The 14,943-nt window shown below is 32.5% G+C and overlaps 1 long non-coding RNA gene across 1 annotated transcript; it reads right to left on the reverse strand.

Annotated features, from left to right (window-relative positions):
- Positions 1-230: 230 nt before the first annotated feature.
- LOC133193834 (uncharacterized) lies at positions 231-13,009 on the reverse strand. The gene is made up of 4 exons (XR_009722017.1): positions 12,960-13,009; positions 9,248-9,350; positions 694-817; positions 231-387 (listed from the first exon to the last, which is right to left on the reverse strand). It is a non-coding gene; the product is annotated as an uncharacterized LOC133193834 (long non-coding RNA).
- Between the last annotated feature and the right edge of the window lie 1,934 nt (positions 13,010-14,943).

Raw genomic sequence — 14,943 nt, forward strand, 5'->3', positions numbered from 1 at the left:
ATCATCCTGATACCTAAATCCTTTCACCATAGATCTATCAATAAGTTTCTTCTTGTTCTGTGTAATATATGTCCTCTATACATGTGCACTAGTGAATAAAGTTAACGAAAGATGTAATTTTTATAATTTTTGAAGCTAACTTTAACTGGTTGAAAAAGTTCAAAATAAAGAATTCGGTAAATGATAAATTTCAGTTGACCAGTTATAAAATAGAAATATTTTCAAATATGGCAGTTTTGATGAATACTTTATTGCTGATTGTAATCATAAAATTCACATATTCGTTATGCATCCAAGAGTAACGCAGCGTTTCAAAATTTAATTTTAAAGATGATTGCATTTGGCTTTTGAATTGCAGTATTTTCAGGTAAAAATAATGTCTTCTTTCTGAAATTGACAAGAAACAAATGAAATAAAAAAAAATCACATGTTCATTAAAACGTGTAGAATATTTCAAGGCGGTGGAAATAAATGTCCCAGGTATACCAATCCTCAGTGGTCAGCAGTATTATTTTTGGCTTTAATGAAGATGCTTGATCCATACTACAAATAAATAACCTCTTGCATTCAGAAAGAGAGAGAGAGAGACAGAGAGAGAGAGAGAGGGACTATTCATTTATACATGTAATATAATACCTGCAACCAGCATTCAACATATAAAAAAAGAAAACCTGTTATACTTGATATACTTACACAGATGCCATCTAATAGCGAACGTTTTTCCTTTCATGCACGTTAATTTCTCGTCCGCTACGTGTTGGTTGCCAGAAAAAGGCCAAGATATATTTCAATTCTTCATCTACCTCTGAGTTTAAATCTGGAATGAAAAAAGAATTATGTTAAAGGTTTAAACAAAAGAAGGTACATGTCAAATATGATATGCCCTATCTTTTCTCATTCAAAAGTTCTAACCATGCAGTGTAAAAAATTTTGAAAAGTACTGCAGGTTAAACTTCAAGGTCAGAAGGTAAAAAAAACATAGTACATTTGGAAAGACCTTGAAACAGGTAATGAACATGTCAAATATGACCACCTCATTCCCTCTCATTCAAAAGTTATATAATAAATAACATCCACTAATAATATCAATAACACGTTATTAGCACGTTATGAAGCAAAATTTATTCAATAACTTCTACATGAAAAGAAATCTCTTGCTGTGGCATTTATTTCTACACTTACATATATTAACGACGTTTTATCAAATAACCTTATTCATTTTCATTCCTACGTTGATTCCTTATATCCCTCGAAACAAAAAAAAAAAAATACCACGGAGACTGACACATCTGTTAAATTCATATTAGGATATTTTAATAGAGAAAGACATTGCTGGCAAACTACCAACTAAAATTTATGATAAACGTGATGACGTCAGCTTTTCGTCAACTTCCATTATTTATCTAGCAATATATCCTTATCAGTTGCACATGGAGTTTATGTCTCCCAGATTATTCACATTATTCCAACATTAACAAGAGCATGTTCTTCGTACGAACCAGCAAATTCGAAGAATTGTGGACCACCGCTTTCAGCGTCTTAGTGGTTGAGATGCAATTATTATGGTATATTGTAACTGTCTTGTCAGTATGTTATGCCTTCTCTGTCCGTCATAAAAAGGCTGAAATTTTATGATTAATAAAAGCTATGGCAAAGATTGAAGATTTTTAAAACTGCATTAATCTTCAATGTTAAGGTCATACATACTATAATCCAGAAGGTCTTGTCACAGGTAATGCTAGTGTGAAAAAAATATGAAAGCCCTGTCTCTTCTATAGCAAAAGTTAAAACTTTGAATAAGTAGGCCTGACAATTAGGTCTAAGCCTGTTTTACAAGTAAGAATTCCAGTTCCTCTGGCCTATAATAAAGTTATCCAAACAATACAAAAAGACCAAGGATTTGGATTGGTAGAAAAAGTTTTACGAATCGGAAATTTAAATATTTGTCATATTCCAAAAACAATGATGATTGATTGATTGATTGTATATTGTTTTACGTCCCATTCGAGAATTTTTCACTCATATAGAGACGTCACCAGATACCGGTGAAGGGCTTCAAATTTTGACCTTTACTCGGCACTCAGGGCCATTGAGCAGTGAGGGATCTTTATCGTGCCAACGCCTGCCGTGACACGGGGCCTCGGTTTTTAAGGTCTCATCCGAAAGACCCGCAACTTTCACTTCAAAGTGCCGAGCGCATGGCGAAGGAACAGTTGCTACCTATTTTTTATCGACTTAGGTCTGTCGCGGCCGAGATTCGAACTCACGACCTCCCGATCACGGAGCGAGCGCTCTACCGACTGAGAAAACAATGATGAAATAAAACTTACTCCAAGATAGATAATCTTAGATATTTTAGGATTAAAACATTTTGAAGCTTTTTTGACCGAGCGAGTAGGTAACTCAGAATTGAATATTGATTATTAAATTTTAAAAGAAAAGATCGTATATTAAAGGCAAGAGGTGGTATTCTTATTTACATTTCAAATGATATTTCGTATAAACGTAGAACTGATTTGATATCAGTAATATTGAAACTATCTGGCAAGAGATAAATATTAGAAATTAAAACCTTTATTTTATTGCTCTGCTTATCGTCTACCATTTGCCACTCCTGTTAGACAGAGGGCCTAGCAAAGGGGGGGGGGGGTAATATGTCCCTCCTGTTGTGACGATACTGAAATTATTTAAACAGGTGATTTCAATATTGAATTATTGATGTAATAAAATATATGGAGATAACAAACAATATTCAAGCTCAATGGTCCATTAAACAATACAAATTTTGGAGCAGAGCAAACACGGACCTCTACAACATCAGAGGTGGGATCAGGTGCCATGGAAGATTGAGCATCCCCTGCAAACCGGTCACACCCGCCGTGTGCTCTTTGTCATGATCGGGAAATAACCGGAAAATCCTTCGACAATTCAGTGTGTAAATAATGGCCTAGCAATTACTATGAAAAAAAAATCAGTCAGCATTTGACTTAATGATAAATAGGACATCTGCTTAAGAGGAGTTTGGTCTTTTACAGACAATCAGTTTACCTACCCAAGTTATTAGTACCTCAGGTACCTTAATTGATTATTTCTATACGACAAAACCGAATAACATATGTGAAATCTCTCTACCCTTTATTGCTATCTCTGATCTCTACAATGTATGTTCGACGCGAAAAACCAATGCATGCAGCGTAAAGGAAAACATATTGAAATTCAAAATCGAGATTTTGAATAATTCAATGAAAACAATATCCAAGAGATTAAGAAAATAAAAATTTTAACACTCTTCCTCAACTACATGCAATAAACGAAATACTGAATATTTTTTTTTATCAATTATTTAATGATATTCTTAACAGCATGCCTGAGTAAAAACTAAAAGAGTTAAGACTGAAGTTCGTCCTAAATGTACGGAAGCGTAAAGGTCTCTACATTTGTTGTGTTACATTTTTGTACATTATCTTACTTTTTATTGTCTTATCAAAAAATATTGACTTAAGCATGAGAATTAAAGATACCGATGTTTTTATCTCGACACACAACAATATAAATATGTGCATAATAGATAAACTGATAAAAATAGGTCGATATTTCTAGGAAAAAAGTTTGAAAATATTGTTCTTCAACTAACTTTGCGGGCGCGGGTATGCATGATAAATATTGCTGTGGCTTAAATAATTAATGTCAGCTACCCCCCCCCCCCTCCGTTTCAATGTTCTATTCTTAAATTCATTTAGTATTAGTAGTCCTATTCGTGGATGAAGCGAAGGTAGAATTAGCAATATTATAAAAGTGACACTGGCTATGTACTCTGTAAATATCTGATGTTTTATCTCTCTGTGGTAAACATAGGATCTGCCACATAGACGTTAACCTCCATAGTCGTGCACCTGTCACGGTAGCCTAGTGGTAGGGCGTTCGGTTCGTGATCTGGAGGCCAGGGTTCGATTCTCGTTTGCCGCACCGCGTCAAACCTAAGACGTAAACATAAGTAGTGGCTGTTCCTTCGCCAAACGCCTGGCATTAGAAGTGAAAGTCGCGCATATGGAGAAATTGTGTGCAATTCATTCATGAGTTTGCTTCCACGTGATTTATTTCCCATTAATATTGATAAGATACTGAATAAACTCGAAATTCCAATTTATTCAAATTTTTATGTTAAAACCTGCAAGCCTGTTTCGTTTTGTTTTTTCTTCAAGACTCTGTCATATTTATATGGGTAGAAATTTGTGTGAATAACAGCTGACGACTCGGGACGTCGCTCTCCCGATATAAAGTAGGTCACACTAATGCAAAAAATTGCCGTTTTCAAATTAAAAAGGCGGTGGTAACTCCTCATGGAATGGTAAAACATACATAATTTATAAAAATAGGCTCTCTCCTGCACCTCTTAATCGGCGGAAGAACTTTGTCAACTTGTAATAAACACTTACATTTCCTTATAAAAATTGATTAAAAAAACCATTCTTTGCTCTTTCCTTCATTAAAACAATATACTCTCGCTTCGAATATTCAAATCCAAAAGGCGGTCGCAACTTTCACTTTGGTATCAACAATCTTGTCATTTCCGGTAGAAGATATTAAGAAGAATCAAACCATCGGCGAAAGAACTTTATCCGAAATAGTTAGGATATAAAAATTCGCGATTTTTTGTATTTTCTCTATGTAAACCTTTATAAATTCGGCCGCCATTATAGTTCCAAAATGGCCGATATGCAAATCAGCAGAATGAACACCATTTCTCCATATGGGGTCTTTCGGATGAGACCTTAAAAACCGATTTCCCGTTTCACGGTAGTCTTTGGCACGATAAAGGGCTCTCACTGCTCAATGGCTATGAGTGCCAAGTAAACGTCTAAATTTGAAGCCCCTCATCGGCACACGGTGACGTTTCTATATGAGTAAAAAATTCTCGAAAGGGACGTTAAACAACATACAATCAATCAATCAATCCACAGCCTGCACCCTCCCCCCCCCCCCCATGAACTCAAAAGATATATGCAGTGAATGATGACAGAATATTTACATCAGATAAAATTTAACTACCAGCACATCAGATCTACTTTTTTATTACTTACAATAATGTAAAATAATTTTTGCTTCATTACAGCCAATCTACATAAGCTTAGTCACAAAGTTACAAGAGAGTTAGGGTGAGAGTCAGCCAAATAAAAAAGTTAATATGACAAGAAAAAAACAGAGCTCGAACTGCGAGTATTCTTTATTTTATGTATGTATTAGCGGATCTATACTATACTCAGGTTAAAAAAAGACTGAGGAGAGACACAAAGATACTCGTGCCTCTCCCCCTCTTCAAAAGTGGTAATGGGGACAGTAGCCTCCCATGCTTATGCCTATATCTAATTGTTGATGTCTCTCCATCCCCCTTTTTCAAAACATTTTTGAATATGAATCAGCCGATAATCGTATACGATAGCAAATACATCATACAGGAGTTTTCACTGAATCCCGAGTGAGGTGAAGATTCATTAGAATTCCCGCCTCTGCGAAGTTAATTCAATAAAAATATTTTCTCACTTCTTTTCCCGAGATTTTCATATATTTATGTCGATATAACTATATATATATATTTTTTTTAACGTATCGACATTACTATTTTGATATGATTAAATATCTTGCTTTGATCAATATCTGAAAATCAGTATTTTTTAAAGTCGAAAAAACGTATAGCAATAAAATCAATTAAATGAAAGAAGGTGCCTTAAGTTACATGTATGTAAAAAAAATCTAAATACAATTCAAAATAATTGTATAAATAAGGAGTTATTACACTTTATATGTTGATAAGACAATGAAATATAAGACAATATACATAGCTGTCAAGTAATAAGACAACAAGAGTAGAGATCTTTACGCCTCCATATAAATGGCTAACAGTGGATATTAATGATGCTAGACATTTGCGTGATACATACCATCTACAAGGTAATTTAGAAAAATTGAAATTTTGGTGCAATAAAGTCTTTCAGTTAATAAATCAAACCAAATCAACGTATTACAAGTCGCCAATTGAAGAAAGCCCAAGTCCTAGAGAAATGTGGAGTTATTAAATCATTTGGCATCTGATTAAAAATGTTTACATCTACCTGTATTACACAAAATGGCTTGGATTTTGAAAATGTTCAGAATATTGTTGATGTCTTTTATAAACAATTTACGGAAAAATTCTGCAAGTTATTATCAATTATGTCGACAAAAAATTTCGATTCGGAATTATTAAATCAATTTACAGAGGAAAATGGGAAAGAAAACTTTTCAATATTAATCAAATTAGGTAGATGTAAGTTTCTACTATATTAAAAAAGATGCTTAAGTTTCTGATTGAAAATATATTTGTAAACTTTGGGGATCAGGTCTTTCAAATTTTTATTTGGAATTTCCATGAGTACCAATTGCACCCCTTGTTAGCAGACCTATTTTTATATTAATATGAAGCAGAATTTATTTCAAAACTTTTACACGAGAAGAAAAAAACACTTGCCGTGGCCACTAACACATTTAGATATATCGACGACGTATTATCAATTAACAATAGTTACTTCCATTCATATGTCGACTCGATATTTCGTTTTTTCCATGTCATACAGTTAATATCGTTGGGAATTCCAACAGATTGGTAGAAGATTTTATCTTCAAAGTTTTCATAGATATTGTCAATCAGAAACTCAAGCATCTTTTTAATATCAACTTCAGAGTACTTGTGTGTACAATCAGAATGTTTTTAACAAAATAATTTTGCAATTACATTATATCGTAAAATTTGCAGTTTGTATGCAGTGAGTATCTAGCAATATTATATATAATGAAGTATTAAGATATTTGAAAATTAAGTAAATTAATTATTTCTATATTTCATGCAGTTGACCAGCAAAATATAATCAATATACTACCTAGCAAATATAATTTTAGCAATCAGATAGTGGAATTTATATAGGTTCGCAGCACTTTTATCAAACTTCAAAAAGTATTGAAAACATTATAATAAAATTTAGATTTTAACGTGGTTATGTCCATGCAATATAGTACATTTGCTAAAATCACCTAACTGCAACATTAAAAAATATAATCGTCCTCAACATGTAGTTTTAAACCATATTAGGGTGAATTCACCATGCATCGGACACCCTCGCACTTCAACAAGTTCTAGCGATATCGCTACCGACCGAATATAATCAAAATGGAACTGAATATGTAGTATGTGGTTAAAATATAAATTTTTGACACAACCGCGCCCTATTTATTGAGAAAATATCATTTAAAACCGATTTTTTCGGAATAAGTAAGAATTCACCATGGATCGGACAATATTCACCATGCATCGGACATACGATATTTAAACCAGAAAAATATCATACCTTGATCTCCGTGCTTTAAAATGAGTGATATCGAAACATTTTTATCTTTTATTTAAAAATTAAACTTCTAATTAAATTTGAATGACTTTTTCGATCCACAAATGTGAAGAGATTTTAGTTGCATCATATCGCCTTAGAAAGGCTTTACAGTACTAGTAATATGGCAACTCGCGCCTTTGTCTCGTGGGTTATCATCATCTAGTTTAAAGAAATAAATTGAGTCCACTTCTAGTCGTCATATATCGATTATTTGTATTTTCACCGAATATTTAGAGTTTCTATTTTTTATTTCCGTAAAAAACAGCTGTCATTTGGGTTTTATATGAAAATGGAAGTGATTACCCATGCATCGGAAAGTGTCCGATGCATGGTTAATTTGTGTCCGATGTACGGTGAAATAAATATACTAGATAAAAACAACTGTAAAATATATTATTCAAACATTGAAGTAAAATTTTTGAAAAATTTCTGTAAAATAATCAATTATTGATAAATTTTACCTAGGTCCGACCCGTTCCGTTGACGTCTATTTAAAAGAACGACAACTCTAAAAATTGCAAAATCGTAAAATTCTGGTTACTCCCCTTTGATGATGCAAAATATGACGTAACTTCAAGGCCATTCTTATGGTATTTTTATCACAACATGAAAATAAAAATCGGCATCAGTAAAAAGTTTAAATCTTCCCCTTTAAGACAGAAACAAGTAAAAACACGAGGAGACTCGGGTTCAATGAAAGATTATTGCTTAAAGTTGTCCGAAGCAAGGTATGTGTCCGATGCATGGTTAACTCACCCTACATTATTTTGTCCGATATTAGTATAATGAAAAAAAAATCCAAAAATTATCCACAAAAATACACAAAAGAATCACCCATTCTTGTAAGGAATACATTTTTATTTCTTAAAAATCGTGTACATTTTCCTTGGGCACCTTAACTATACTATAATGTCAACAAATGAAATAAGTGAAGATATCGAACAGTGATCGATCTTTAAAAAACCTACAAACAACACATATCTGTTAACAGTAAAATTCCAGAGATAGAATGAGGTACCTATGATGAGTAAGCATATCTTATCGCCCGGTCACGTTGGCGTGAGCCCTATGTACTGATCACGTAGACAGATTATCCCGTAGCCAAAATTAGTATAAAAGCAAAAAGGTTTAACGATATTGGTGTGATATATGTCTGTTAAAATACGACCCAGTTATATGTTATGTTTGCTAACAAGGTAATTAAAACGACCATATAATTAACAAATGCTGACTTTAAACGAGACCTTTGGAATCCCTGTAAAATAAACTTTTTGTCAGTAGCCTACCTCGGCTTAATGATTGATCGTACTCGGAGCAAGCTCTTGAGATCTTGAGACCATATGCAGGTGATAATGGAATATTACTATATAAATAAGACAAGTTGACGATAGAAAAAATTGAAGTCATTTGTTTGTACTACAGTTTTGTCGTTAGTTTGCCCCTATCGTCTATAGTCAGTATCACATCCATATATGAAGCGATGTGGCAGACTCTGTGGTATACTTTCTTTCGAATTTACTTAGAAATATTGAATCGACATATGAATGAAAGAAAATATTTTAAAACGATAAAACGTTGTTGATATATCTGAATTTTGAGTTGAAAGCCCTAGCAAGTGCTCTCTTCTTCTCATGTAGATGTCTTAATTAAATTCTTTTTCATCGGAATATAAAAACAGGTCATCTAATAAAGGAGCACAATTTGTGTCCATCGAAATTCCAAAAGCTTTATTGAAGACATGGTCTCCAAAGACCAAATAAAATGCTTCGGTTCTAGAATAAACAAATCAATGAGCTTTAAAACACCGTAAAGTTTTGTTTTTTTTTTACCTTCGTTGATATATATGGGAAGTTGCGATCTGTACTGAGTTCCTCCTTTTTCTGTCAAGTCGACATCAGGTTGCAATGTCAGCGTCAACTGTACGCATAGAATCTACAATGTATAAAGATCGTTATGAATTATTTGAAGATTTACATAGTTATTATATGTTATTTCATTTATCCAATCATCCAAGAAAACCATTATTATAAATGCATTTTCAATTATTTTTTTTTTTTACAGGTATCTAGTCTTTTATTGAAGTTATTGTGTATTGTGTAACTGCGCAAAAAAAAGATTGTTCTGTAATAAGAATATTATTTAATATACAACTAACTGAAAGGAAATGTGTTCACATGGCTAAATGATATGATATATTGTACATATGTATGCACCAGGATAATTATGTTTCTTTTTTAGAGTATATGAACCGATTTCTGTTAAAAATCAAATTAAGAAGAAGAAAAAAATCTGCGTCTTAAATTTAAAAATATTTCCATATGCATCAAGCAGAAAAAGCAGCGATTAATTGATCAAAGAGTTTAAACATTGCAGGTAGTGTTAAAAAATCTTCAATGATAAGAAAGATCATCAAAATTTTTATATGCTAAATCGTCATCTATTTTTATTGTTGCTTAAAAATTTCTATCACATATGAATAATATTTTCTTAAAAGATAAAACATAAAGACAAAATTAGATTACGTCTTTCGCCTAAACTCATTTTCAGATCGTCTGCTGATTTATTAAATTTTTGACACGTGTTTATTCATTACAAGTTAAGTTTGTTTTGTGTTTGTTTTTTGTTCCTCTGACGTCCCTTCGACTTTTTCACTCATATTGAGACGCCACAACTTGCCGGTGGAGGGCTGCAATTTTAGACCTGTACTCGGCACAGAGGTCCTTTGAACAGTGAGGTATCTTTTTCATGCCAGCCACTATTATGACACGGGACTTCAGTTCATACGGTCTCATCCGAAGGACCGGTCAACAGGTCCAGCAGCTGGATTCGAACCCGCGACGTAAGGACCAACTCCTTACTTCGCTTCTCAAGAGCAAACGTTCTAACAATTGCGCCACGCGGGCAACTGAAATACTTTGTTCCTCATACATAATGTAGAAATAATTCAATGTGAAACTTATCTTGCAATAAGTACACTATCCAAACGTAGAATGGAAGCCAGTATGATCTCACTACACTGACTGAGATGACGTTACTGACTAGTTTGACACGCAGTTTTTCTGTACATGAGGTGCGGATCAAGCAATTATCGGGTATTATAAATATGAAAATTGAATCAAGCGTGATCTACCAAAAATTGAGACATATTCTTCAATATGGTAATCAATATTTCATAGTCCAATGAAATTAAAAATGTATAGACCTTATATAAAGCCGTAGTACGGCACATTCGCACAGTATCGTACTAGAATGGCAGAAATACCACCTCAAAAAACTCAAAAGTTTAACGATACCTGCTTCACTATAAATTATGAGTTTTAAAATACGTGTAGCTATTATAACTTCTATTTTGAAAAGTGCTCTTCATATTAAGGAATTTGTATTATTTCAATGGACCTCTGAGCTTGATTACTGTTCATTATCTCCATATTTCATCCCAAATAAAAAAGTTCAATTTCATAACGAGAAGAGGTACGTAAATCGTTGAACTTTTACTATTTTTAAATTTTACACTTGTCACGTGACAAACAGCTGATGTAAATGACGTCATTTTCACCGAACTCAGACCGATAAATACATATGCAAATAGTCGAAAAATCATGCTTGTATAAAAAAAAAAATAAAAACTGTATTGATTTTCTCGGAATATTTCAAGGCGTATTTTCTATGGTAAATATATCAAAATATGTGATAAAGAGCATACATATGACTGCTGTGTAGTTGTACTCGCATTAAAATCAGCATTGATACAAAAATTAATTTAATTCAATTTTTGTAGATATCAAATCTGTTATCTTAACACATATAGAAAAGTCAGTGCCACGACTCTTTCTTAATATTTTTATATGTATTCTTTTAAATTACATTTCCTATCTCTTGCTTTTGATTTTGTTATCGATATGTTTCATATTTTAATATTTTACATTTTTCCTTCTTGTTTTTTTCCCTATTGTATATAAAATTTTTAAATAAAACTTTGGTATTTTACAAACTTTCGCTTTCAGTAAACCTATTTCTTTTTCTATTTTAACTGTATAAATAAAAGTAGAAAACGAATGATAGAATTAAAAAAAAGAAAGAATGCTACTACACGAGATATGTTATAATTAAAAAAAAAATTAACTCTGCATGATGCAAGTTTCTATATTTGAAACCGCATGAGGAGCTACAATGTACGACCTCTACTGTATGTGCTGAGTATATATGAAAGTCTCTCGCAAGTTTATAATCAACGAAACGTACCGTGAAATAATATTTTTCGGGACATTAATACAAAGCTCGAGATGATTGGATGACTGCTTTTCCAATTTTTCCGAGAGGGAGTAATGCTTCGCTGTTAATTTAGCATGGAAATTTTCATTGACAGGTCCTTCCTATCTCCAGTTTTTGTTGTTGCATCCCTAACAAAAATTTACTATAGATAACTATATAGTAAATACTTCGACACTTTGATTTACTTGAAACTCTAGAACTTATTTTTGAGATGTCGAAGCTTAACATTTTTAACTTCAATACAAATGATGTAAGATTTGGAAATTGTATGTGAATATACAAGTAAAATTTCTAATTATGAATGAAAAAAAAAAATGAGCGTATTTATTGGAGAACATTACATGTAACGGTCTGAAATCCATAATTAAAATACTTCGATTTACTGCATGTAGTAAAAACTTTGATACTACAGTAAACAATAGTTAACTAAAGCTTCCCCCTCCCCCTTTAAAAACGATTTCACTGTGCCCAATAACACGAAACTGGCCATTTCTGTGTGCCCTATTTTAATACTAAATCACATGTACGATGAATCACTGCGAATTCTTTAGTATCTACTTACGATAAATGAATGCCATGTATTTACAAGTTGATATCACCATATTAACTGTTCAAATACGATTAAATATACTTCGGTATCACACTCACGTAGCGGTTGAAGGTTTAATATTATATATTTATTGACTGGGTTTGAGGGCAACATGCGTTTTGTCGGACCCAAGAACCAAACTGTTTGCCTGAGGCCTAACGGCCTCAGGCAAACAGTTTGGTTCGAGGGGTCGACAAAACGCATTTTGCACGAGAACGCAGTCAATAAATGTTTTGTTATACCTTTTATTTATTTATTTATTTATTTATTTTTTTTGACATAGATGTATGTCGAACACCAGTGAATGCAAATGAGATTTAGTTTACCCCGCCTGTCGACTATTCAAACCCACCGTGAGGCTTATGCATTGATAGACGGAATAATCTCTAGTCAAATTAAGTATACAAACAACGGTCTAATAATTGGTATAAAATACCTCATTCAAAGTACAACCCAGTGATATGTTATTATCTGCTAACAAGATTGTCAATTTTGAATAGTGAAAAAAATCTAAAATCTTTTACTAACTTGGCGTTAACTCTGATAAATATAACAAAATTATACCTTCCTTTATATTTACTCAGTAAACATGGACATGTATCTGAATGATAATATAAATACTCCTTTTAAAAACATTAGAATTGTACAGATTTTATACAAATTAGATGTACTTAACTTACCGTACAAACAAACAACGTTGAGCAGATCATGATTTCCAAAGGAATAGTATAATGGGGAGCATTATCTGAAATATAGCCTGTATTCTGACAAGAATACACCATGTCTCATCCATATCAGATGTTAAACAGCATACTTTATTTGTCTGTTTATAATGTCGATATATTTTTAGACACCAAATACAAATGAAAAAGGATTATATTTCAGCATTTATGTTTGTCATGACAACATAAAAAACATTATGACAGAAATATTTCTGAACAGCTTGCTTCATTTTCTGAACAGCTTGGTTTAAGAGTTTTGTTAAAATAGTATATCCTTTGTGTAGCACAAATAAGCTTATTTCTACAACAATAAAGAGGAATGTTTTCGATTTCTAAAAGGTAGATAAACTTACATTTTAAACCTATTTACATGTTATTAATTAAAGAATATATTCAGTGTAACATCATACTTAAGATAGACCCCTACATGATTGACGCCAACATAAGTTGTACTGTTTGACACTAGCTGTCCTGAAAATATATACAGTAAAACTCGCTAATAACGAAGTCACTGGGACCTGTGATATTACTTCGCAATATCCGTAATTCGTTATATATGTATAAGGAATTCGTTAAATTTATCTAGCTGGGAATTTAAGAAAACTTCGCTATATCCGTGAATTCGCAATATCCGTGTTCGTACTAAACGTGTTTTACCGTATATTGTTCATTATTGGAGAATAGAAGACTTAAGGCAGGTCGCGGGTTTAAAAATTCGCGCCTTCTGCGCATGATGACGCGCATAAGTCGTAAAACAAAAGCTAAGTTGAAAATAATTCTTAAGCAGTCTTAAATGGTCATTCTTATTAAAATGATAAAAAAGCAAGTGAATTAGATTCATTAAAATATAATCAGAAATATAAATGTATGCACTTCCGGTTTTTCGGTAAACACCTTCATTTTCACCGTGTTCAATCAGAATCCTGGGATCTCAACATTTAGCTATTCCAGTTAACGCCATTTTAATCTTAAAATAGTAACAACCGGAAGGCACCTGGTAGCCATATCTGCATGCGTTTGTCGATGGGTCTTGGATCCTAGAAATAAATCGAGGTAAGTATTACTTGACGGACTTTGATGTTGATGACAGTGGTGCGTAAGGTGTTTTTATGTTGGGGTATAGTTTTTGGTTTGCAAGAAAGCTCTTAAAACCTGTTAATTGTTTTTAAATCAATTGAGAACAACAAAAATATGTGCACAAGAAAGGTCGTAGCTTTTGTATTTTCTATGATTCCTTGGCATTTATAGGAAGTAGCATGAATTTAGACATTTATAATGATTTTTTAAAGGCTATTGATTTTTATTGAAATGTAAAATGTCTTCTGTAACATTGCACATTTTTGCACGATTATTTTGAAAGTTGGTAGATTGGTCAACACAGGCATTTTCTGGGAATCAAATTACCTGCCCTTTATATAGTCCATTTCTTTATAGACTTCGGAAAACATATATTAATATAAAGACGTAAAAAGGCAAATTGGACATATAGGATATTTCATGATTTGTGGTTGGGTATGATTTTTTTAAGGCTCGGGGATAAAACACACAATGAGTTTGATAAAAAAATCACATGTAACCAAAAAACATGGGAGTTTGTTTTTATCACATGTTTCACACATAGCTTTTTTATGCGTTATACTGTATTATATATATGTAAATCCTTAATATTTGACTTGATCAAATTCATGCAAAAACCATTGTGATGTCACAACTGTGGATATGAAAATGATATCGTATGAGCAATGTCCACTGTATAAAGCAGTATTACAAGTGATAAAATGATTTTCTCATTAAAAACTTATATTATATTTTTTTTTGTCGTATTCTAGGACTTGAGAAATTACGAGTGACACAGTGACTGAATTTTTCCATAAAAGGTAAATATATCTCAATTTTTTTAAGCATAATTTGCTTTTATGTATGTGTGATATTTTTATTTCAT

The sequence above is a fragment of the Saccostrea echinata genome, unplaced genomic scaffold (genome assembly GCF_033153115.1).
Source record: "Saccostrea echinata isolate AGI-Se365-2 ecotype Australia unplaced genomic scaffold, CSIRO_AGI_Sech_v1 ptg000028l, whole genome shotgun sequence".
Lineage (NCBI taxonomy): Eukaryota > Metazoa > Mollusca > Bivalvia > Ostreida > Ostreidae > Saccostrea > Saccostrea echinata.